Raw genomic sequence first — 27,660 nt, forward strand, 5'->3', positions numbered from 1 at the left:
AATGTCCATCCAGGTAATTGTGAGTTGTGTATGCAGGCCCCAATGTATGAGCAGTTTGCTAAAATTGTGAGATCCGTACACACACAGAATTGCATGAAATTGAATCATCCCCAAGATGGAGATTAATGGGTAATAAATAGAAGAATGCGATGGACTTTGTGTATACAACCTAATTGCTATGTAATTATATTTGTTTTGATCTCTCCCAAGCAGTGATGTGCGGTTAGGTCAATGGCTGGGGAGGAACACACGGAGATGGGTCTGAGTGCTGGGAGCCCGTCTCACCTTGTATTCACTGTAAAGGTGCATACACACGGTACGATATCTATCAACGATATATTGTTCATTTTTATGCAGTGAACGACCAACGATCCGTGTTCCTGCATGAACGATATCTACAGTATGATCGTCTGTACATGCAGACCAACTTGCACGATATTGTCAACTATGCCTGTTCAGAGATGTGGCAGGATGACTTCACTGAAAGATATCTTTCAAGTCGGTGGTACAGATCGTACCATGTGTATGCAGCATAACTCTCTCCCCTCACTGCACTAAGCTTCAGTGTCCATTGAGTCTCCTACCTGCATCACTGTGTCTTCTCTTGATGCTGCTGACCTGAGCTTCCTGGTCACATGACACATCCAAGGTGTCCATCAGTGCTCAAGGCACGCCCCCCACACCTAGATTCAGAGGCATGCCTCTATTAGCTCTCTCTCTGTGCAGCTTACTGCCCGTGGTGTGGACCCGTCCCAAGCTCTGCAAGCAGTGTCTGACTATACAGAAGCAAAGCTGTGCTGTTACTGCCTCATCTCGTTTTTCTGCAGTCACTGGGAACAATATGATTACAATAAACAAAGAAGATGTTTAGAAGATATAAATGTCTTCTTTGTATTATTCTAATCATTTTTATATCAATCTCAGGAGTATGAAAGGGGAGCCTCTGCCAAACTAAATGTTTGTTTCTCTGCACCAGCCCGCTGCAACTTTCAGTAAACAAATACCACTAAACAGGTTCTACCTAAAATTACGTGGTACCCAATAGTGTTTAACTTACAGAGCGGCTCCTACCCTTTTGCAGAGCCCAAAGAAGCAGATTCTCCAAGGGCTGCTCAGTTTCTGTGAAAAGGGGTTTGGGCTTATTCATATGGTTAAGGGGGAGATGTATCAAGCCTTAGAAGTTCATTGGTTAGTACTTTATCTCTCTCCAACTCATCTCCTTTTACAGGTTGTGTTTGAAAAAATGACAGAAACGGGACCGTCTTTTCTCTCTCTCCACAGCTTTGATATATCCCCGTAAAAGTCTTAGGGCCTGATACATTACCGATCGCAATTGCGACTACGCACTCAATCGGCCAATTGTTGTGTTCTGCATACGTGGAGTGATTGACAGGAAGTGACCGTTTGCGGTTGTGACGGGGGGGTGGTCAGCAAAACGCAGATGTGCCAGTGCGTTTGAATGCTGTTACAGGTGCATGCATATATTAGCCATTGCGATGCCATACACAGCTTGGGCTTTTACTGCGTGTGATGAGGTTGGCAATTCCTGAGTAAGGTCAAGCCTTGTGCAAGTGTGTGTGAAGCTTCGATGGTTTCGCTGTTTTGCTAAGACGGATGTGTATAAGGTAAAGTGGGCGTCCTTATATTTGGCTGCGACGGCCTCTTAGGGCGGAATGTATCAAGCATCGCATTTTGAATGCATAGCTACGCTTATTTACACCATCTGCAGTCAAACCCCCAAAAATGCTGTTTGACTGCATTATTGACTTTGCTGAATCCTGCCCAATATGTGCAGTACTTAAATTTAATAAAAAAAAAAAAGTGATACACTCCAAAAGAAGCAACACCCACTGCTTAAACCCTATTGTATACCCACAGAAAAACATAATTCAAGCAGAGACTCACGTTTCACAGAGGGCTGTAGTGGCATAGATAGTTTTATTCAAACTATGTTTTATGCGCAATCCTACATCAAACATACACTCTCCAGCTACTTTCAATTTGCTGTCATACAACCTATGTTAAAACACATCCATTATTTATACCGCAGTGTTTGGAGCACAAGAAAGCACTCTGGAAGACAAATGCCAGAGTCTCTACTATGTTTATATGTCCCCAGCGGCTGCTCCTATGCAGCCGCTGGGAATACTGTTCACTGGAAGGCTGAGTGTTGCTTGCTTTAGATTTCTCTGGCTATTGCTGCTCTCTGCACCATGTGGTATTCACTGGGGGGCTGTGGTCTGCTAGATTTACATTTCCCAGGTGTCTGCACTAGCCATAGGGTGGGGGTGCCCCCAGATTGGTCGATCACTGTGACCAGCAGTGATCAGGAAGATTATCTTCCTGCAGCTGCCCAGTGGGCATTTCTGACTGATCAACCACGCCAAATGGTTAAGGGAATGCAAACCTACTATTTCTTTTGTGTTTTCTGGAAAGTAAATGTGAAATAGTGTCTGGTTTTTATGTTCTAAAGTTGTTTAAAGACACATCTTAGCTAGTTTACACACAAAAGCAGGGTCGGACTGCCCATCTGGCAAATGACCAGGTCTTTATTACTTTGTATTTACTCTGCTTGTAAAAAAAAAAAAAACTACTTTGACACATTTGCTGGACAGCTTTAATTTTGTGCTACAAAATAGATTTGAGCTCCTCTCAAATCTAAACCTGGGTACATACTAAACGATGTACTGTATTGGCCTTTCTTGCGCTCTGTGATGGATCACAATGACCATTGCATACCCCCAATTCATTGCTTGATAAACTATGTTGTCGCATCTTCCCATCTGTGCTGCACATCAGATTGGACAATGCGACTTGCGATGAGGTGTGATGACATTAATTTATATCTTGTGTCATCGTATGGCGGATCGTGTGTTAGGATGCATATGACTCTTGAGTAAAAAGACCTGCAACAGCCTTGAGGGCTGCAAGTCTTGGCTGGATGTGGCAGTGTAACAGCTGTGTGAGCTAGGAGAAACTTGGCTAGGTGGGTCAGAAGGCCGTAGATTATGAAGCAGCCTTTGGGCCATGCAACAGCCTTGAGGGCTGGTATAACTTGGCTAGATGTTGCCTTTGGGCTGTGTAGCAACCTTGAGGGCTGGAATAACGTGGCAAGATGCGGCAGTAGCTGTAACAAAGTCACTGGAGTTAGATGCATAGGACTGCGCACAAAAGTCTGGAGTGTGACCTGTGCTTCCGAGTTGACACAAGCAGCTGGCACTGTAGTGCGGCCTGTGCCGCTGAGTTGACACAAGCAGCTGATGCTGTAGTGCGGCCTGTGCCGCCTGGTTGACACAACTGGCGCTGTAGTGCGACCTGTGCCGCCGGGTTGACACTAGCAGCTGACGCTGTACAGAGGGTGCTATCCGTGCCGCCTGAATGGCACAAATGGCAAAGAAAGGATATGCGGACCCTGGTTTATCCAGAAAGTTCACAAAGAATCTTCTCTGCAGCTTAGGAGCATGTAAAGATCTTTCTGGAACCCAGGAACACTCCTCTGGACCATAACCCTTTCCAGTGGACAAGAAATTTAAGACACCCGCAAGATATTCTGGAGTCCAGGATCTTCTCCATAACAAACTCCTGACGCCCCTGGACAAGTACTGGTGGAGGTCTGCTTGAATGTCTCAGAGTAAACCTGGAAGAAAGGAACACCGGCTTCAGGAGGGAACAATGAAAAGTACTGTTGATCCTAAGAGTCCTTTGTAACTTCAGCCAAACGGCTGCGGGATTAACCTGGGCAATGATGCGAAATGTGCTGATGAATTTAGGCCCCAATTTATGTGACCTTTGGAGCAGATTAATATTTCTGGAGGACAGCCACACTAGGTCTCCAACTCTGAAATTACAGGGCCTGCAGTGCTTGTCAGCCCACACCTTGGACCACCCAGATGCTTGTTTTAGAGCATGCTGCACCTTCCTCCAGACTGCCCGTATCTTAGAAACGGATGATGAAGATGAGGTACTGGTGGTAGGGGATTCAAACTAATTACTCCTAGGATGCGCCCCAGAGTTGCAATAAAAAGGAGAGACGGAAGAAGCAGAATGGCAAGAATTATTATATGCGAATTCCGCAAAGGGCAGAAGTGGAACCCAATTGTCCTGGCACTTAGAAATGAAACAACGGAGGTATTGTTCCAAGGACTGATTGGCCCACTCCATCTGGCCATTGGACTGTGGATGGTAGCCCGAGGATAAGCTCACATTGTTGCCCAACTCTGCACAGAAACATCTCCAAAAACGGGTCACGAATTGTGTTCCATGATCCGTGACGATATCCTTGGGAAGTCCATGAAGCCTAAAGACATGTTGCAGAAATATGAAAGCTGGAATAAGAACCTGCGTTCGCTCTTGGGTATGTGCTTGCTAGCTGCTGACACAAGAGATAGCCCAAATCTCTTATAGTGCTTAAAATTGGATTATAATGTGTCTGCGCTTAGCATGAGTGGTATCCCCTTATATAAGATGTTGTGTCAGTGGATCAATCACTCTACAGGTGTAACATATAATGGCCTCCCTCAAATAATGGGAGTAACGTAATGTGTATTTAATAACGTTGCTCCTAGGTAAGTGATGATTATCAGTATTGTGCTACTGATCCAAACCAAGAGACGTAATGGTACTCATACACAAGTAGGGAAAAATAAGGAAAAATGGGTGGCAGTCAATGAAGGAAGATATCCAATAAGGAAGCTTATGAAAAAATAGTCCAATTTTAATGAGTTGGCGGCGTCCCGAGCCCTCCGGTCCGTTTACTAATCCTAATGTGTCCTAAGCCGCTGGAATTGTGGTCTCTGTGTGTGAATGGATAGATTCAAACCGGTGATTGCTCCTCTCTTTTCTTAGGAGTGTGTGCCTCGTTACACACTCCTGAGGTGGCCTTGGTGTTAATCCCCAGTGGCTGCGAGACCTCTGGGTCCGTACTCTCATCCGAATGCGTGGTCCCAGGCCGTCTGCTGCAGCTGCTGGTCACTCTGGCCTGCCTGTAAATGTTGTGTGCAGTGGAGCTGCCGATGATGGAGGGCTGAGTGTGCCTGGTTACACACTCGGTCTGCTCGATGGTAAACTGAGTTTAACTGAAAATTGGAGCCGCAGAACATGTCAGAAACATACGCAAAGGACTGGAAACCCACAGCTTGTCCCATCATTTCAAACTCAAACACAACAATAATCCTAAAGGACTTAAAATAATTGGTATCAAACAAGTGACACAAAACTGGAAGGGGGTGACTTTATCAAACCATAAACAAAGAAGAATTTAAATGGATTTTCACACTCAAAACACAGTCCCCAAGAGGACTAAATATAGACAACGAAGTAAGATCTACATTAATCAATAGTTTATCCTTGATCACCCACACATGTCCCTCAATTATTTCCTCTTCTTTGATCTATGTTGTTTATAACATGCAAACATCTGCTATTAATTTGCCTAATACCACATATACTCTACCCATGATCTATCCTCATTGCCATAAATTCCTTTCACTATTATTATTTAATCCACCTCAATCTTACACACATCTGGGATATAACTGTATTTGAGGCTTTGAAGGTTTCATGAAACTCACACACTTATATTTTTCATGCCAATCTACAGTTTCCTTTTATTCTGCTAAGTGCCCCTAATCGCAAATAACATGGTGTAGGAGAACCAGAGAACCAACATTACATCATTTAACATTAGCCGTTATTAGATATCTCTTATTAAAGTCTATTCTCCTTTTTCATTATTTACATTCATTCCCTGTGAACAGGCTATTTAGCATGGTGCAACACATGCACCTAATCAGAAGTGTAACTACATTTATATTTAGTGAAGGTAATTGGTATGGAGACACAGTTCCCACTGACGAGAACATCACCTGCAGATTGTCTTGCTTATATCACCATGACTACTGACTCCCAGGAGCATTGTGACTCCATTTTTAAAGTTATTAAATACACATTACTTTACTCCCATTATTTGTGGGAGACCATTATGTTACACCTGTAGAGTGATTGATCCACTGACACAACATCTTATATAAGGGGATACCACTCATGCTAAGCGCAGACACATAATCCAATGTTGCAGAAATAGTGTAGACAATTATTTAGCAGATAATATGGCAAGAGGAAGAAAATGTACCATCAAGGAAAACCGGTCCACAATGGTCCAGATGACAGAACAGACACTGGAAGATCTGCAGTACAAAAAAGTCCATAGCAATATGGGTGCATGGCTTAACAGGTGTAGGCAGAGGACACAGGAGACCTTGAGGAGTGGTTTGGAGGGTTATTTCTAAAACAGGTATCGCATTTCAAAACAAATTCACGAGTGTCTCGAGACATGGACTGCCACCAGTCAGAATGAGACAGAAGTTCAAAGGTTCTAGTGATGCGCGGATGACCCACCACCTTGGACCAATGGAAGTCCTTCAACACATCCTTGCACAATCTCTCAGGGACGAAGAGCACACCTGGTGGTTTCCCAAGAGGGGCTTCAGTCTGTCCCGAGAGAATCCGCCAGCATCCTGGTAATGGCAGAGTGGATCCTGGAGGTTGGAATGATGGTTTCTTCTGAGGCTCTTGGAGGAAGACTGATAGAGAAACTTCAGGAAGGAGCATCCGCCTTAATACTCTTAGACCCCGGTCAAAATGAAATGACATAATTGAACCGGGTGAAGAATAGGGCCCAACGAGCTTCGCCGTCTCGATGTAGGCCAAATTCTTGTGGTCTGTGAGCACTGTCACTACATGGTTAGCCCCCTCTAACCAATGCCTCCAATCCTCAAAGGCCGGTTACTGTTATCATATTTCCTCTCTGCCGAGTAAAATTTCCTGGAAAAGAAGGCACATGGATGAAGCTTACCATCTCTAATGTCCTTCTGCAAGAGGATAGCGCCCACTCCGATTTCATATGCATCCACCTCAACAATAAATGGGAACTCTGGATTGGGATGCTGGAGGACAGGAGCAGACACAAAAGCCGCCTTAAGTGTGTTAAATGCTTGAATGGCCCCAGGTGACCAATTAGCGACCTTGGCTCCTTTGGTAAGTTCAACAATGGGCGAGACTATAGAGGAGAAGGACTTCACGAACCTGCAATAATAATTAGCAAAACCCAGGAACCGCTGGATGGCCTTCAGCGTAGCGGATTGTTTCCAATGCTGGATAGCCTTCACCTTGCCGGGATCCATAGGGAAACCTTGCGAGGAGATAATGTAACCCAGGAATGCTACCTCCTTTACATCAAACTCACATTTCTCTAATTTGGCATACAAGTTGTTCCTCAGTAGCCTTTGTAAGACCTGCCTCACATGTCTACGATGTTCATTAATGGACTTCGAAAAGATGAGGATGTCATCTAGATAGACCACTGCAAAGACTCCCAAGAAATCCCTTAACACCTCATTTAATGAAATCTTGAAAAACGGCTGGTGCATTGGAGAAGCCGATCGGAATGACAAGATATTCAAAGTGTCCCGAATGAGTGTTAAATGCCGTCTTCCACTCGGCTCCTTCTCTAATGTGGATGAGGTTGTATGTGCCTCTAAGATCAATCTTGGAGAAGATGGAAGCCTCCCGCAGTTGGTCAAAGAGAACGGAGATGTGTTGCAAGGGATAGGCATTCTTGGCTTTGATTTTATTCAGTCCACGGAAGTCAATGCAGGGTCGGAGGGATCCATCCTTCCTCTCAACAAAGGAAAACCCTGCTCCCACTGGGGATTTAGCAGGATGAATGAATCCCTTTTCTAGTGCCTCTTGACTATATTCCTGCATCGCTTGGTCTTCCGGATTAGATAATGCATGTAATCTGCCTTTAGGAAGCCTAGCACCGGGTAATAAGTCGATGGCACAGTTGAAAGGATGGTGAGGCAACAGAACATCAGCCTTTTACAAAAAACTTTGGCCAGATCATGGTAGGCAGCAGGAATAGATGAGGACTCGGCTGAGACGGTGGAAGCAAGACGAACAGGATGGGATAAGCATCCAGAAAAGCAGGTCAGCCCCCACTCAAGAATTTCACCAGTTTGCCACTGGATTGTGGGGTTGTGTCTTTTCAGCCAGGGTAAACCCAGAATGACTGGGACCAGAGGACATTGAAGAAGTAAGAATGATAATTCCTTCCGATGCAGAGCTCCAGTGGCAAATTGTAATGAAGGGGTCCAGAAGACAACTGGAAACTTGGAGAGTTTTGACCCGTCCAGACCAATAACCGACACAGATTTGAATAAGGGCTCAGGTTAAAGACCCAAGGTTTGAAAAGGTAATGTCCATGAAATTCTCCGCAGCTCTGCTATCAATGAACGCAGGAATGGAGACTTGATTGTTGAAAGAGAGATGACTGCGGTAATAAGGACAGAATTTTCCATGGAGATGGATGCAAGGCCTAGACGTACCTCCCCTAGCTCATCTAGACCTTGCCTTTTCCCGACTTCTTTGGCAAAGCTGAGCCATGTGACCTTTACCACCACAGTACAGGCACAGACCCAATGAACGTCTCCCCCATTTCTCTTCAGGTGGAAGACAAAATGCTACCAGTTGCATTGGTTTCTCTGATTCAGACGGAGCTAACCATAATGGAGATCGCAGAGGCAGAGAAGGCAATTTCTTCTCCAATCGGCGTTCACAGAACCGCCGGTCGACGCGAATACTCAGGTCCATGAGGTCATCCAGAGAACTTGGGGCAGGATACTGGACTAAGATATCCTTAATCTCCTTAGATAGTCTGCAATGAAACTGGCTTCGCAAGGCTGTGTCGTTCAAGCAGGAATCGACTGCCCATCTCCGGAACTGCAATAGTCCTCAGCAGGGTTGACACAAGCAGCTAATGCTGTAGTGAAGCCTGTGCCACCGAGTTAACACAAGCAGCTGACGCTGTAGTGCGGCCTGTGCTGCCGTGTTGACACTAGCAGTTGACGCTGTACAGAGGGCACTATCCATGCCGCCTGGATGACACGAACGGCAAGCGACGGATATGCGGACCCTGTCGCTTGGATGACATAATGACAGAACAAAAATATAGAAGGCAGGAAAACTGGAGCTCAACTGGAGACAGGAGACAAAGCCAGAACCGGAAACACAAGAACTCTATTACCAGTGTCGGAGCAGCGTAAGCACCAGCAGGATATAGATGCAGGAGCCAATCAGGACTGATCCACCGAATGATGGACAGGAGCTAGGCGGAGATTCAGTGAACACTTGCCCAGTGTTCACCTAGTACAACATTCGCAGTGCAGCAGCTTGTGACATCGTGAAGTGTGCACGTGGACACAATTTATTACATTGTATAGGATCGCTGCAAGATCGGGTCATTCAAGTGTGTACCCAGCTTTAATCTCAGCATATTTTACATGTACATCTGCTACAACTACTGTCCAATATGGATTTACAGAGGCGAAAAGGTACTTGCTGCTTTTTGCTTGCTTCCAACTCAGAATCATAAGAAAGCTTTTATGTAACAACTCTTCTATGAATATATTTTCATGCATTATTTAAATAATTTTGGAAAGCTCAAAAACACAAATACATTAAAAACATTTATAGGACCTTTAACCTCCAGATCAGTGATTCCTAAACTGAGTGAAGCAGAGCCCCTGCAGGGGTGCCATGGGATGGTGTTCCAGTTCCAAATAAAGTGATTTGTGGTCAATGTGGTAGACAAAACCCATGCTGGTATCTGCCAATCATAATACATGTGGACAAACAGAAGTGCCACAATGTTTACCACTACATGAACCTAAGGTGACAGGAATACGCAATTTACTTAATGTAATAATTTTTGCTGATTGACTCAATTACAAAATTTTGGTTGTGGAAAAAATGCTGACACGCTAGGGTGCAGTGATTCAAGAAAGTATGGGAACCACTGCTCTAGATCATTTATAAATTTAAAGATTTAGGAATGCTCATTTTTAAATAAGTACTGCAGCATGAAAAATTGGTAAAATATAATTGCTGAAAGATACATCAAAGTAGTAATTAGTGGATAAGACCTTTCACAAGGAAGTCAATTATAATAGCCTAAAAACTAGCCCTATTTGGAATTCTATTAGCATTCGACAAGTATACAGACTACACCTATGCATTGAGTGATAGTGCTGTAGACTCTGAAGTAGGAATGTAAACCTGAAGATGTTTGAAAAGTCAAACCGGAGAGTTTATCTACTTAATAACACCCTTTTGTTCCAACCATTTAGAACTAATACTGTACAGTTGCAAAACAACTTGAAAGCAGGAAAAAAATGGTTCAAAGTCAGGTACAAGGACATAATTGCATTTATGGCCTCAGAAGATGTGACCACAGAAAGCAACCAGTGGTGTGATCAACAGATAGCTTAAGGTTCTTAAGAAGCCACTTTAGCTAATTTATAGAGCAGGTGGCCAAAGTGCCTTAATCTATCTATACATAGAATAAAATAGAGGCAAAGTCCCTGGTAGGAATCTGTCTGCTTGTTTGGGCTAATCTTGAGAACCACTGGACAGATTTTGATGCAGTTTCCACTATTCTATAGAGCATTTGTTGAGGGAGGTTTAGGTGTATGAAACATTAATGTATGACAAAAGGGAACTGAGTAGTGACAATTTTAGTGAACAAAGTCAATGAAAAAATGGATGTCCAAGCACTTTCTTGTCTTACGCTGCCTAAACCGTTAGAGATATGAGAACGGTGGACTTTATTTTAAGCCCTGTTTGCTGATAAAAATGTGAAAAACTGAAATTTTGTAATGTTCCTATTTCATTAATGTGATAAACAATTCTTTATTTCAAACTAGTCCAATTTCCGGTAAGCATAAAGCACAGGGACAGACACGTATTGTGGCTGGAGTTGACTTAAGTAGAGACTGTTGTTCTCATGGACAACTTTGCGTGGCCTTATTGCGTGTCATGTCAAAACTAATTTTCATGTTGACATCAGGAGGAAAAATAACTAATATGCCAAACAATTTGTATTGACTTTTTTGACTGGATAACTAAAGTAATAGATCAAGGGGGTCCTATACTTCCTACTCCTTCTGGATCTGCTCCTGTAAATCCTCCAGTAGCAGTAACTCAGATCTCGTTTGCAGTTGTCCTCTCCTGAGCATTTTGATGGACACCCCAGACAATGCCGGGGCTTCATTAATCAGTACGAGATACAGTTCGAGTGCCTACCCCAGAATTTCCCCACTCCAAGGTCAAAGGTGGCATGCATCATCTCCTTACTACCTGGGACCACCTTGGACTGGGTCTCCCCATTATGGGAGCGAGCTGATCCTCTCGTCTCTAATTATGAAAGTTTTATTTGTTCATTCAAGAGAATTTTCGATGTGCCAGGCCTGACTGCCTCGGCCTCCTCTGATCGGCTTCGAGTTTGACAAGGGACATGTACAATGGGCTAGTAGGTGGTTCAATTCCAGATGATCACTTTCAAGTTAAAGTGGAACGATGAGGTGCTTAGGGCTGCATTTCTTAATGGATTATCCGAGAGTATGAAGGATTAATTAGCCTCTTGAGATGTTCGAGTCCCTATCGGAAGTAATATCATTATGTATTAAGATAGACTTGTGCCACAGAGAATGGCAGGTTAGTGAAGTGTGTGAAGATCATTTCAAGGATCGATTTCTGTCAGCTGCACGTTCTTCCTCTCTTGCACCAACTACAGAGGAACCTATGCAGATCAACCGGTCTCGTTTGACTCTGGCTGAGTGGACCCGCCGATTCCAGAACAAGCATTGCCTCTACTGTATGGCCCCTGATAATGATCTTAAAGTTTGTCCTCTCCTCTCAGGAAACGAGAGACCTTAACTGGCTCTGGTACTGTCCAGTTGGGGGTGTTGACTAAGCCTTCCCATTTGTTGGATAGTCTTCTACCGGTGTCTATTCGTTTCAACACTGATAGAATTCCTGGTAGACACTGGTAGAATTCCTGGTTCTACCTAAAACTCCCCCTGCACTAGTTTTAGGGCTGCCTTGGCTGAAAATCCACAAGCCCACGCTGGCCTGGTCCACCATTCATATCCTGGCTTGGGGATCCAATTGTTTTCACCAGTTCCTTCCTCATTTTGTTCCAGTTCGAACCCAACAAGTCTCCACTGAATCTTCACCAAAGCTTCATACGTTTTTTGTGAACAAGATGTGGACAAATTACCTCCCAATCACCCCTGGGACTGTGGCATTGATCTTATCCCCTGGGAAGATGCCACCTCGTGGCCATATCTATCCTCTTTCAATTCCTGAAACAGCTGCTATGTCTGACTACATAAAAGGAAACATAGCCAAGGATTTTATAAAACCATCTTAGACGGTGGTCTCAGACCCTGCATAGACTACAGTGGGCTGAATCAAATCACAGTGAAAAATGGATATCCTTTGCTACTCATCTCGGAGCTTTTTGGAAAGGTTCGTGGTGCATCCATTTTCACTAAATTGGATCTCCATGGAGCCTGCAATTTAATCCGTATCAAAACGGGATGAGTGGAAAACCACATTTAATATGTGCGATGGCTATTATGAGTACTTGGTGATGCCTTTTGGCTTGTGTAATGCGCCAGCAGTTTTTCAGAGAACCTGCAATCCTATCGCCTACATGTCGGAGAGGTTTTGTCCCACCTTAGAAGTCCTCATCTGTACGGGAAAATCTCTAAATGTCTTTTTGAACAGTCCTCCGTGCCTTTTTTGCTGCACATAATATTGGTAAATTCCCTTCAAATGGATTCAGTCAAGCTAAGATCTATCCAATACTGGCCCCAACTGCTTTCTTTGAAAGCCATCCAACGGTTTCTTGGCTTCTCTAATTTTTACAGAAGATTAATTGCAAACTTTTCTACAATTGTCACTTTCATCACGGCTCTCATTGAGAACGGTGCTAACCCGTATCGTTGGCCTCAGGCAGTGGTGGTTGCCTTCCAAGCCCTCAAAATAGCTTTTTCTGCAGCTCCAATTGTTTGTCAACCACAACTTGAAAAACCCTTCACGTTAGAAGTTGATGCCTCTTCAGAAGGAGTGAGAGCTGTACTGTCTCAAGTGGCTGAAGATGGTTTCTTTTCTTGTAACTTTCCCCCAGCTGAGAAGAACTATGCCATAGGGTATCAAGAATTGTTGGCTAAGAGATTGGCACTAGAGGAATGGAGACACATTTTGGCAGATGCTAAATGTCCTATTACTATCATCACTGATCATAAGAATCTTCTTTATCTCAAAACAGCTCATAGTTTGAATGCCAGACAAGCTCACTGGTCTTTTTTTTTTCCAGGTTTGATTTTAAAGTCCAATTTTGTCCTGGCATACAAAATAAAAAGGATGATGCACTCTCCTGGTCCTTTCTGCCTCCACAGGAAGAAGAAGAACAACCTCAAATTCATCCTATTCTAGATCCTCTTGCCTTTGCTTACACCCAGTTGCTTCCTCCTCCTCCGCCTGGCAAGATCTTTGTAGCACCTCAGTTGAGTACGAACTTATTAACCTGGGTTCATGCCTGCTTGTTTGCTGGTCACTCGGGCATCCTCAAAACTTTTAAGTTTTTACACTTCTCCTACTGGTGGCCCACTATGAAGGAAGATGTCTGGAATTTTATTGTTTCCTGTGCCAAGTGTGCGCAACAAAGTTATTGGTCCTTTGCCTATTCCTGATGTTACTTGGACTCATCTGTCAATGGATTTCATCTCTGAATTACCACCCTCCAAGGGACATACTACTACTTGGATGGTAGTGAACTGATTTTCAAAAATGGCCCATTTTATTCCCTTGGTGGGACTTCCACAGTTGGCCAAAATGTTTATTCGTGACATCTTCCGTCTTCATGGACTACCCAAGGAGATAGTGTTGGATCAAGGTGTGAAATTTGTGACCAAATTCTGGTGAGCTTTATGTGCCTTTTGTGGAATTATACTGAAGCTTTCCTCTGCCTATCACCCGCAGGCAGATGGCCAAACTGAGAGGGTGAATCAGGATTTGGAAACATTTCTTAGACTTTTCATTTCATCTTCTCAAGATGATTTATTGCCATTCTAGTAATTACAAAAATTTTGCGGATCGAAAATGTCTTGCCATTCCTCTTCTGAAGATTGGTGATATAATGTGGCTGTCAACTAAGAACATTCGACTGAAGGTTCCAAGCATAACATTTGCTCCATGCTTCATTGGGCCGTATCATATTCTTAAAATTATCAATCCGGTGGTGTATAAATTGGAGCTACCTCCTCAGTTGAAGATTTCCAACACATTTTCATATTTCTCAATTTCTTTGGGTGATGGTGACCGCAGGGATCAGGATTGAAATACTGCATACTGGGATCAGTAGCGCATGCGTATGTATTGGCTGTACATTATATATATATATATATATATATAATCTTATTGCTTTTAATTCTAATTGTTAAATCTTTCCCTGTTTACATAAATCACTTTTTGTGCTTTGGAACCACACGATTGGACTGGAAAGCAATTCTTTCTTAAGCGACTTGCAGCACTAAATAGCGACTATTAGGAATCAATATATTTTATGATAGGAAGACTGCTAGCATAAGGTGTTACAAATTACCCTTCTAGCAGCCAGTGTGACTGTGTACTGGACTTGCATCATGGCCCCCTAGTGTGGGAGCAAACGTTACATTCAGGAAGCTTTGTCTTCAAAGGCCAGGTGTCACTTGACCCTTTTGTCCTGATTAGCTTATGCAATCTAGCTTTGACATACTGTACCCATTCCTGGCAAACATAGAATTATAATAACAGACACACTTTATCCAAAGCACACAAACTACGTAAAGTCATGAAATGGGGCTTTGATGAATCGCCGTAACCCATGGCGATGGTCACAACGCCCTTATATACCTGATTCTTCATTCAATTATTTAACTTGCCAATCAACATATCATCCACACCTGTTGGCCTAGGTGTGTTCATATCAGCATTTCTCTTAATTGAGTATTTTTGTGCCTAGATACTACAGACAAAAATATCATAAGGTTATAAATATAGACATTCACAATTTATATACATAATAAATATACAATTCAATAAAATATCATTATAAACTTAAAAATTCTACCTAAAATTATAGTGTCTTGCTTTAACACATTCAAAACAATTGTATACTTCAACATTCTAATAATCCCTATTAAATTTAAAGTTACAAAATATTGTCAAAATCCCATACTGGCATTCAAACCTCAGTCTCTCCATATATAAGGTAGTGTATTTACCACTACACCACTAGGATATTACAACAAGAGACATAGGGCCTGATTCAGATCCGGTCATAAATGCTAAGCGCTCGCAACCGGGTCCATGGTGGCCCACAGCGCATGCGCACGACAGAGCCTGCTCTGTCGTGTGCATGCGCAAGACCTGGCTAGCGACGGGCACTCCAGGTCTCAGACCAAAGGGGGCGAGCTGTCGATGTTGAGTGACAGCTCGCCCTGTTTGGTGGGCGGGCCGGGGGGGTGGCTGCCCAAACGGAGGCGTTCCCATGAGAAGGCATGCCGTTTGGGGGCGGCCCCACTGACATCACAAGTGATGGAGAGATTCCAGCTCTGTTAGAGCCGAAAGCTCTCTGGGGATTGCGATGAACAAGACCCTACTACAAGGGTCTCGTCGCAAGCCCGATGGTTGCGATGGTCTTGTCCATCGCGACCATCATCATGGCCACTCGCTATAGCTATGGGTGGCCGCTCCAAAAAAAAAAAAAAGCCCGGCTCTGATTCAGAGCGAGCGGCTCTAAATCAGGCCCATAGTTTTCCATATACCCTATTACATTGAGTCACTCAAGATAGATGAAAACACTGAGATTATGTAACACCTGCGCCTAGAAAGAGTACAGCTGCTAGTTGAGTGAAATAGAGTACACCTAAATGCTATATGAATATCATTATAGTTAAAAAAATCATTAAAGCAGCGCTACCCTTAAAATTATATAAGAATAGGAGGTAGAGGTATCCACTGATCCTTTAAAGTCTGTTCAGTTGTTTCCACAATAGAACGACACTCACATTAGGGTTCTCAGCTGTGCGCATATAAAGGTATCTTTATCCTTATTTATCTTTCCTCTTACTAGAATATCAAAAAGACTTACATTATCTTCCTCACCCGCATACACATAAAGGTATCTTTTAAATTCCACGTCAGCCAGTAGATAGATGTAATAGCAATCTATAGTCTACAGCTGACACATACACATTCTGCATATCTTATTCCTGGTGGCAGGAACGATTGAAAGCTGTTAGTTGATAATAGAATGTGTTGGACACTACTCTTTTGTTTAATCAATATGTACGAGACTAGTCAGCCATGGTCTACAAAATAAACAAAAGGTGACAAAACAGGAAGGCACTTACAGGGCCTGATTCAGAGATGAAAGCAGTGGCGATTATGGATCCACTTGCAAAGTGAGTGACAGGTAGTAAGCGTTTGGGGGTAGTCAGAAAAATGCAGGTGTGTCTGACCGTTTGAACACTGTTACATGGGTGTACATAAATTAGCCCTTGCAATCTCCTATGCTGCTCTGTGTGTCATGAGAGCTGCCAAGGCTGAGGCAGGTCAGACCTACCACAAGGGCAAGATGGCCACTCGATGTGCATCCATGTTGCTGTAGTGTTGCTTATTTTTAACTACTGCCATAGTGCAGTAGTTAAAAATAACAGTTATGGTATAACATACCTTAGATATCTCTTTTTCTTCGAGGTCCATAGGGTCCACAGGATCTACCTTGGGGTATGTAGTTGGAGTGATCCATTGCACCAAACAGCTTACAGCTTTGAACCTCCCAGCATGCATAGGTCCGCCTCCCTATTTACCCCGCCCTAAGCCACAGAATTCAGTTTGTAAACAAGCCTAACGACAAGAGACGGAAAGTGGAGAAGGAAGTACAAAGTACCCAAGAAACACTCTCAAAATACGAAGAGGGAATCAGTGATACAAAAAGGAAGGAACAGAACTGCCCATGTTGGTCCCACAGACTGAGTAGAATGTGCTGTCACTTTGTTTGGGACTGGGAGTTCAGCCTGTGTTTAGACCTGAGAAATAGTCATACGCAGCCAGCGAGCCAAAGTCTGTTTGTTACCTGACCAGCCTTGTTTATGAACTCCATATAACACAATGAATGCATATGATTTCCTGATGGAGCTGGTATGATTCACATACATACGCAAAGCCCGGACCACATCCAGTGAAGCTTCACCCCTAGAAAGGTCTGAAGACTGAACCGCAGGTACTACAATCTCCTCGTTCATATAAAAATGGGATACCACCTTTGGTATGATGTCATCATCTCGAGAGGCAATGACTGTGAGGCTGAGCTAGGGGCCTTTCTCTGTCAAGAGTCGATGGCACCACCCTGCATCCGTGCCTTCTCCACAGCCATGTTGCTGTCTCTCTCTCATTTGTGGCACTCTTTCTTCCTCCATCTGCACTACTCTGGTCCTCCAACCGTGCAACTCTGTCTCCCCGCACCACCTTGTCTGCCTCCCCATCCACACCAATCTGTCTTCCCCAATCCCTACTCCTGTGTGGTCTCCAAACTATGGTAGTCTGTGTTCTCTCATCTGCACCAATCTGTCTTTCTCCATCTGCACCGCCCTGCATCCGTGCCACTCTGTTTCCTTCTGCACCACTGCCTTCCCTTAAGCCACGCCACTGTCTTCCTTTCCTCTGTGGCACTCTTTCTTCCTCCATCTATACCACTCTGCCCCCCCAACTGTGCAACTCTGTCTCCTCCCCCCCCACCCGCACTACTCTGTCTTCCTACCCATCCACACTAATCTGTCTTCCCTAATCCCTACTGTTGTGTCTTCTCCTATTTGTGCTAGTCTGTATTCCCATATCTGCACCAATCTGTCTTTACCCATCTGCACTGCTCTGTCTTCCCATGTCCATGCCACTCTCTTCCCCCATCCACATTGCTGTCCCCCCAAACCGTGCCACTCTGTTTCCCCCCATCCGCACCACTGTTTTGCACCCATCTGCATTACTTTGGCAACCCCTCTCTGTACTGCTTAACCTTCCCTCCTCTACACGCCTTTGTGTCTCACCTATCCACGCTGCTGTGTCTCTTCCCCTCATCCACACCACTTTTATCCCATCTGCACAGCTCTATTCTTTGCTTTGACCTCAGTTGCATAGACTGCATGTGTGTATTCCAATGAGCACACAATTCTGTGAATTAGCAGCTCCACCATTTTGTGAGTGACAGCAATCTCATTCTGTGAGAGTACTGAATCTGCCGTTATCCACAGGGTCTTATAGCATACCATATATGTATTGCGCGAGGAACACGTGCTTTAAGGCGTCAGCCTTAATGATCGTAATTTCATTGCTTTTTGAAGATTGAGTGGCAGAAAATCAATAGGTTTTGTGAATTTTCAGATCATGTCTAAGCAGCCTCAATGGGACATGTGAAACCGTAAGGTTTTTTGCCTATGGAATTTCATAGCTTTTTTAAAATGTATTAACTATCAGGGTTTGGATGAACAAACCGGGTCACCTGCAGGGGAGAAGGGCAACAAAATGGTACTCTAACGCAGGTGGAAGAGGGGACAGCACACAGGAGGTTGGTTTGGGAGGTGCAGAGTGTGAGACGGCTGTAGGCATGTGGAGTAGTGGCAGCAGCGGTGGTGCAGAGCAGTGGCAGAGGTGCAGTGCAAAGGGGGCATCAGTGGGCGACAGGGCTCACTAGTAGTGCGTATACACCTGAGAAAATCAAATCAATAAGTCACAGATGGACAAATGCAGCAGTGAGATCTACGCATCTATGTTAAAAATTGAATGTGTAAAAAAAAAAAGCGTAGCCCCCCCCCAGAAAACAACCGCACAAAAGAGCTCTATGGCCGCCGCGCTCCAGGTGAAGAGGCCGTAGAAGCCCTGGATGGGCGACAGCCATGTAATAAAGCTTAAAGGCTGTCGCCCTCCAGGTGAAGGTGCAGCATAATAAAATACTTTTAAAAACGGTATCTGTTTGTTTTATTTTAATATTTCTTTTGCAGTAGTACTATAGGTACCAGCATGTCCTTAATGCCCCTCCTGCTGGTACTTGTGGTTTTCCAAATACCAGCATGTGGGGGAGGCTTGCTGGGACCTGTAGTACTACTGCAAAAGACAATATTTACATTTTCTTATGCACCACACTATACATAATCAACCCAGCACCCACTGCCCAGGGGTGCTGGGGATAGCCCTGAGCTATCAGCCTGGGCCTGGGGTGCCCTCAGGATGGGGACCCCTTTATTGGGGCGGTGCCCAACTCTCCAGGGATCCCCGGCCTGGGCTGACTAGCGGTCAGGGGTGATGCTGCAGCTGGGGAACCCGGTGAAAGGGCTCCCCTGGTTGTGCTTAAATGCAAGGGACAAATGATATAGTGGTCCCCCGTATTTAAGCCCAACCAGCACCAGGGCTACTCAGAACCAGCCCTGGTTGCCAAAATATGAGGGACAAATGACATAGGGGTCCCCCGTAAGTTGTGCAACCAGCACAGGGCTCTGAGCTGGTTCTGGAAATACAGGTGTAAAAAATGCATAGGGCCCCCTGTATTTCCCAGAACCAGCACCGGACTCCTCCTAGCGGGGGGTGATTCCACAGCCAGGGGAGCCCTTTCACCGGGCCCCCCAGCCGCAGCATCAACCCTGACCGCTAGTCAGTCCAGGCCGGGGATTCCTGAGGAGCTGGGGACCCCCTAATAAAGGGGTCCTCCTCCTCAGGGCACCCCAGGCCTAGGCTGATAGCCCGAGGCTATCCCCAGCACCCCTCGGTGCGGTGGATGCCAGGTTGAGTATGTTATGTGGTGCATTTTAAATAATATTTTCTTTTGCAGGTGAACTATGTCCCAGCACACCTCCCTGCATGCTGGTACTTGGAGAACCACAAGTACCAGCATACTAGGCATTAGGGCACCAACCCACCAGGGCTTTGGCGTCTTCACCTAGTGGGCAGCAGCCTGTGTCAGCTCTTTTACTTGGCTGCCTCCCACTAGGACTTCTGGTGTTTTCGCCTGGCGGATGCCAATCCGCCAGGGCTTCGGCGTATTTGCCAGAATGGGCACCAACCTGCCAGGGCTTTGGCATCTTCACCTAGTGGGCGGCAGCCTGTCAGCTCTTTTAAGTGACTGTCTCCCACTAGGACTTCTGGCGTTTTCGCCTGGCAGATACTAACCCACCAGGGCTTCGTCGTCTTTACTTGGCGGGCGCCCAACTGCCAGGGCTTTGGCATCTTCACCCAGTGGGTAGCAGCCTGTGTTAGCTCTTTTACTTGGCTGCCGCCCACTAGGACTTATGGCATCTTTGCCTGGTGGGCGCCCACCCACCAGGGCTTTGGCATCTTCAACTGGCAGGCACTCAACCGCCAGGGCTTCTGGAGTCTTCACCTGGGGGGTGGCTGCCACCTCCCTAGGGCTTCTGTGGTCCTCTTCAGCTGCCGCCACCTCCAATGTCATCATGAGTCATGATTGGCTCACGGCAGCCATCTTTGAAAATCAAAGATGGCCATCGACAGCCTATCACGGCTCGAAATGTCATCGGCAGCGGCACCCAGCAGCTGCGGGACCGGCGCCTGTTCGGGTGTCAGAGGCTTGCCTGGATCCAAGAGGATCCAGTCCCCGCCAGCCATTCTGCCGAGTACGGCAGCGGTGCCCATTTCAAAAACGGCGCCTCAGCGTTATTGGCTCGTGGTGGCCATCTTTGAATTTAAAAAATGGCGCTGAGGTGCCACTTTTGAAATGGGCGCTGCTGCCGTATTTGGCAGAATGGCTGGTGGGGACCGGATCCTCTCGAATCTAGGGCCGCTGCCAACGCCCTCTCCGCTGCCAGACTCTCCGCCGCCGCCTGACCCTCCGCCGACACCTGCGACCCACTGCCACTCCCCCACGCCGCCACCGACACCCGCAACCCGTCGCTGCTGATGTCCCTGCTGCCGCTTTTGTCCCCACCGCTGCTACCATTGCCCGCTATCTCCCGCAAACGACGGCCATCTTTGTGCACCCAAGTGAAGCCACATTGACTACACCTTCTGGAGGCTCCTACTGCGGATGCGCAACAAGTTGAAAAGTCCTATCTTTATAATGGCGCATTCTTGAGGTAATAGTATAAAAAGTGTAGCTTTCTAATTTACCTGAACCCCAAAAGCACGTACCCTGGTACAATAGCTACCTAATAAAACAAACCCCAAGTCTAAATTCCAACCCTACCCTGAGTTTTGCCTTCCCAAAAATCCTCCAAAGATAACAGCAGAAAAAGGTTCCTAATTGAGAATGTCAGAAAAAAGTGACAGTTGGAGCTTTAGATTACTCCCGAATCCTCATTTTTTTACGTTTTTGCCTGAAATTTGGTATGCACCACCCAGTGACAGTTCTACCCGGCCATGCCAAATTTCAGATCCGTACTTCCTATAGCTTTTTAGGTGTAGCCCCTTGAACACCCTGCCCCCCTTTCAGAATTCTCTATGGAGAAATCCGTTTTTTTAGATGCAGCCTTATGTGTGTATATACTGTGTGTATGTGTGTGTGTGTGTGTGTGTGTGTGTGTGTGTGTGTATATGTATATATATATATATATATATATATCCAAAACTGCCGCCATTCCTATTATCTTCACACAACAAGTCCTGGTGCCATATCAGAGAAATACAAAAAAAAGTCCAAAAGATAATCGGCACTCGAAGGACATAACCATCAATTTGCAAAAAAAACAAAGTGTTTATTCCATGGTCTACATCATGTTTCAGGGCATCCGCCCCTTCATCAGGACCCACTTGCACATACACAGGACAAACATACACAACACTTACCCTCCATAAATACCCACATGGGTGTCAGCCTGCTACCTCCGTCCACGTCCGGCCGCAAGTGAGCCGACGCCTCCCCATGCCGCACTTCCGGGAACCACCAGCCTGAGTTGCCTAGCAACCCCACTGCTTGTGGTTCACACAGAGTGGGCTGTGAACAGCACTATCTCAACATCATAGCCAGCGTGAACAGAGGCGCCGGCTCACTTGCGGCCGGACTAGGACCGAGGTAGCAGGCTGACACCCATGTGGGTATTTATGGAGGGTAAGTGTTGTGTATGTTTGTCCTGTGTATGTGCAAGTGGGTCCTGACGAAGGGGCGGATGCCCTGAAACATGACGTAGACCATGGAATATACACTTTGTTTTTTTGCAAATTGTCCTTTGAGTGCCGATTTATCTTTTGGACTTTTTTTTGTATTATTCTGATATGGTACCAGGACTTGTTGTGTGAAGATAATAGGAGTGCCGGCAGTTTTGGATATATACATGTTGTACTACCTTTTTTTTGGTAGTATCAGTTGCAAGGCACCCATAATACAAGTTATATTGCTATGATTTTTTACGGACTACTTACCTTACTTTGTCTTGAAATACCACCCATTCTGCTGGAGCGTTTAAGTGATTTTCTGTCTTTATTGTGAAACTTGAGATATTGCCTGTGGGGTGCTGCATTACTATGGATATAGAAGCAGGACCTTTGATGGATATGACAGGCTGTAGAAATTTCAATGTCTCGGTGGGAGAAACTTTCAGCTACTCAGCAGCAGAAATTGATGGAATTTTATTTAAAGAGATATTGACACTTTCTGACCTTAAATTAAAACTAGAGGATATTCATCATCCGTTATTTAAATTAAAAAGAAGGGAAATTAATTATCTTCTACATGGGGTATCCCACTCTGAATATGTGCCAGAGCGCAAAATACCTCGCGGTTTTAGAGTAAAAAATGTTCCAACCATTGGACGCCAGAACCCTGAATTCATAAGGAAATGGATCTGCATTTTAAATAAATGTGCTTTAGATCTGATGGTTCTGGTTGTAGATGAAGCAAGTAATGAATTAAAATACACCAGGAATAAAATCAGTGTACTTGAAAAGGAACATAAATGTATTCTGGAGGATGAAGCTAATTAGCATATGATTATAAAGCTGCAACAACAATGTGACAAGTATAAAAATGATTTAATTAGATTTAAAAAGAATAAAAAATACACATTAGATCTGGATTACGAAGAAAACAGAGTGTATAGATGGCTTTCAGGGGGTAATGTGACCAACAGTGGTCAAAATCCTGTACGGAGACGGCGACCATGGCAACCTAGGATCTTTGGAGGTAGCGACCGTAATGCTACTAGCAATAGCGACAGTGAGTTTCAGATGTCAGAATCTGATGATGCGTTAGCACAATCGAGTGTCCCTTTAGGCCAAGCCCCAGTTGTAACCAATACTGGTGGAGAAGAACTACCTCCCGCAGGGGGCAGCAAAACAAGAGGGGGCAAGAAAAATCCACCACCAAATCCATCCAGAAGGAGACGCTAATATTTAATTTATCTCACAGAGTTCTGAGTGATACTGAGATACAGATCTTAAATAAGGGACTCTCATTTGTGCCTACTAACTATCATGATACTTTTAATTGGAAAAGAGATCAACACAGATTCTCCCGTAATTTAAGACTTAAGGAGCATTATCAGCATAAAATTCCTAATTTTGGAAACATCATTGAAACAAGCATCTAGGTCTACATATGACCCGATTTCTACTAATTCTTCATTGAAAACCTTTAATAGGTTACTCGATGATGAGGTCACTAGGTTTACTGTAGCCCCGTGTAAGTAACAAAATAATCTGTCTCAAGCAGAAGCCACTGCATTAAAGACCTTGGTACATATCAAGACATCATAATTAGGCCCGCCGATAAAGGCGGTGCCATCGTAATCCAGGACATTCAAGATTACCGTGTGGAGATCGAAAAACAATTGTCTGAGGTGGATGTCTATAAGAGACTACGCTGTGATCCCACAAAACAATATCAGCAAGACTTTAAGATGATCTTGGATAAAGCGTTATCTGATAATAAAATATCATCACAATTGTTGAAAGCAATATATAATGAACATCCCAAGGTTCCTGTATTATATACCTTACCCAAGCTACATAAAAATAGTATCAAACCCCCTGGTAGACCGATTATTTCGGCTAGAGACTCACTATTGCAGCCGGTGGCTCGATTTTTAGATTTTTTGTTACAGCCACTATTATTATTACAACCTTCGTTTCTGAAAGACACTACTTGTTTTCTAAAGCTATTGTTGCAAATTGAGGAGGTACCAGCTGGTACCCTATTATGTTGTCTTGACATTTGCAGTCTTTATAGCAATGAGAAAATTTGTGACACAGTATCTGGATCCGAATTTGTTGGACATAGATCTATTTATGAGTTTTCTTGAACTGATTTTTTCTAAGAATTATTTTTTACATGATGGTCAATACTAGTTACAGTTATGCGGATGTGTTATGGGGTCAGCCGTGGCCCCTTCATACGTGAACATTTTTCGTGGTCGAACTGGTAACACCAAGACTCGACCCCTGTGACAATGGAGCCCAGAAAGGACGGATCCCAGTCACACATGTCAATGAAATCTCCACTGGTTTCAAAACATCTTGGTTTTTGATCGTCTGTCAGGAAGTGTGTTACAAATTGTGACCAAATCTTGCGCTTACCCAAATCTTCATGGATGATGCCTCGCACTGTTTCTTTGCTAATACTCACTTCTTCTGCTATCAATCGCAGTTAGTTGCCGATTGTTTGCTAGCAACACTCGCACACGTTCAATCATGTCTGGTTGCCTGCTTGTGGGCAGCTCGTCTTCCACCGATTCCTTGCCACTGCAAAAGCATGCAAACCAATCGTACACATTTTATACTTATAGCATCCTGCCCATACACTTTCACCAACATTTCATGCTTCTCAATTGCCGATTTACCGAATTTGAAGCAGAACTTAATGTTGTGCCGTTGCTCCATTGCTGTTCGACGCCCACTGCTTGGGACACTCTGTTGAAATGAATGCAATGGCAGCGTGGTGGCGGCCTCAGGCAAACCCTGGGGGCAGGTCCAGACATGCCAATGCATGTCAGTGCGCATGAGCGAACTTGTTGCATACAGATATATCAGACCATTCACCGAAATTTTTAGACAGACCTTGTGTGTGTATATATATATATATATATATATAATACCCGAGGGCTGATTGAAAATTAATGAGACTGTTTCTGTTTTTCTGTCCCACAGGTAGATGTAGCAATGCTAAGCTGGTTATTGTGAAGCTCATGCATCAGTGTGTCAGAACCTGTAGTTGAACTGCCGTAGTCTTCTTTGTTTGGACACGGCGAGTGGAAGGTGTTTGTACGGTTCATCATGGTGGATGAGGAAGACGTGTCTGTGAGATTACGTCAGAGATGTGCGATTTGATTTTTTTTTGTGTTAATCTTGGAAAAAGTGGAAATTAAACTCATTGAATGTTACAGCAAGCATACGGTGGAGTGACAATTAGCTGTGCTGCAGTATTTCGGTGGTGGAAGCACTTCAAAGAGTGTAATACGCAAATGACTGACGAAGTGCATTCTTGGAGACCATCCACCACTGGTAAAGATGTCAACATTGCCATAGCTGCAGAGATGTTGCAAAATTACAGAAGGTTAACTTTACGCAAACTATCAGGTTCACTTGGCATCTCATTTGAACGGGTTCAGCATATTGTGACAAAGAAACTGAAAATTCATCGCGTGTGTGCCAGGTGGGTACCCAGAAATCTCACAGAAGAGCAGATGCGACAACAAGTTGAATCGTACAAGAACACCGTTCAAATGTCGGACAGGATATTCAATTTCCTGACATCGACTGTAACAGGTGACGAATTGTGGATTCATCATTATGATACGGAATCCAAAAAACAGTCCAGTGCATTTCCGCTTTTTCCAAGTTTAACACAAAATTCGATCACATATCTCAGACATAATCTCACAGACACATGTTCATCTTCCGCCATGATGAAACATACAAATATCTTCCACTTGCTGTGACCAATCAAAGAAGACTATGGCAGTTCAACCGCAGGTTCAGACACATCGATGTATGAGCTTCACAATAACTAGCATAGTGTTGCCACATCTACCCATGGGACAGAAAAATAGAGGCAGTCTCATTACTTTTCCATCAGCCCTTGTATATATACTGTATATAATTAAGTATATTGCCCTTGGAAGAAGGTGCTTGTTAGCACTGAAACGGCTGTCGGGCTTATTGCTGCCGCTCCTCTGCAACAGATCCTCCCATGTGACCTGATAAGTACTCTGTCTCTCCTTCAATTGCACTTTTTGCACTATGGCACTTTATTAAATGTGATCTGTTGGCACATATATACTGGATCATTAAATATGAATACAAATTTTTTGCATTTGGAAAAGGTGTGCGGATTGTCTTTCTTGGACCTTGGATTTATATATATATATATATATACATACATATATATTCAGGGACTCCCACTTATCGTCAGTGACTGCCTGTCACTGACTCCGCCCACTGTGCTGTGGGCATGTAAAGATGCTGCCACCACCAAACTCTACCATCGACGTTTGGAACCGCTTCTTAGGTACACTCAGGCTCCTGCCTCCGGCACCTGAAACCTCTTCTGCTGCGTATGCATCGACTAGCTGCAGCCACACCTCCTGTTTGGTGTCAACTGTGTGTGTTGAGCTTCGGAGATGCTTGGCTCAACCCAGAACAGAAGAATGGAATAGCATTTGGTGCAAATCTGTTGGTCAGAAGATTCAAATGCAATAGTAGTCAGGCAAGGTGTTTATTGCTCAAAGTCTTAAAAAAGACTCGTCCTTCAGATTGAAGGGGAATATCAGCATACAAAAGATGTTACAGCAGTTCTTCTCCACAAAGGATATACAAAGATGTACACATACACAGGCTCATAGGCCCTATATATATAGTCAGAAAACATAATACAGCATGGTGCAATCCTCCCATCATTGGTCTTGTAAAGCAATCAGACCATCTATCCCATATGTAATTACAACTCACATCCCACAGGAACTTGTGATTTACTTTCAACCTTTGATACATTTCACACAGTGACAAAATATCTATTTAGAGTAACCAGCAATAGTATTTGCTTTCTTCTTCCTGCAATATTCAGGAGATCATGAAAAACAAACACTTTTTTCCTCAAAAGTGCAGACACACAAGAGACAATCTCAGGGCCATTTCAAAGAAAGATTTGGCCATTTGACTCTCTTCACACCTTCACACAGCAAGCTTCCATCCAGGTCTCACCTGGAGTCACTGACCACAACAGGTTTTTCCATTCATCAGACCTCCTGCTAGGAAATTACAATAGGCATCTAATTTCCTGCAGTCACAGAAGATGATCATGTCTTATACAGGCATATCCAAGAAGTGTATAACACATATTAAATACAAATACATTCAAACATGTCATAGACTATTAATTATACTCTGCTTTAAACGCCAATGCATTGCTATCAGATGCAGTGCTCTACCGCAATATATATGTATATTAATACAGTTCATTATAAACCATGTGCAGTGTTTGTGCTTTTAAACTGTGTCCACACTGGGACTTTAACTCTTTCAGTGCTGGTGATACTGGGTGCTGCTCTCCCAGTTCTCCAGCACTCTGCTGTACAACAAGTGCCTCTCCTAGCCCTGCAGTCGGGGACTCTCCTACTTACCTGGCCACAATACGTTAAAAAATAAATTTTATACTCAGCGCCCAGCGTCGGCTATACATTTACAATGGGTGCTTAGCACCGGAATCGGAATGATTTACTGCCGGACCCATGCCCGGCAGTTGGAATCCTGACAGCGGCATCCCGGCAGAGGAGGAAATCCCGA

At 44.3% G+C, this 27,660-nt stretch overlaps 1 long non-coding RNA gene across 1 annotated transcript in view; it reads right to left on the reverse strand.

The window, feature by feature from the left end:
- LOC148502811 (uncharacterized) overlaps positions 1-21,783 on the reverse strand; it is a 192,088-nt gene extending 170,305 nt beyond the window's left edge. The window contains exon 1 of the long non-coding RNA XR_015869970.1: positions 21,733-21,783. This is a non-coding gene — a long non-coding RNA (uncharacterized LOC148502811). The remainder of the gene's footprint in view (positions 1-21,732) is intronic.
- Positions 21,784-27,660: the final 5,877 nt, after the last annotated feature.

The sequence above is a fragment of the Taudactylus pleione genome, unplaced genomic scaffold (genome assembly GCF_031769625.1).
Source record: "Taudactylus pleione unplaced genomic scaffold, aTauple2 ptg000482l, whole genome shotgun sequence".
Classification (NCBI taxonomy): Eukaryota; Metazoa; Chordata; class Amphibia; order Anura; family Myobatrachidae; genus Taudactylus; species Taudactylus pleione.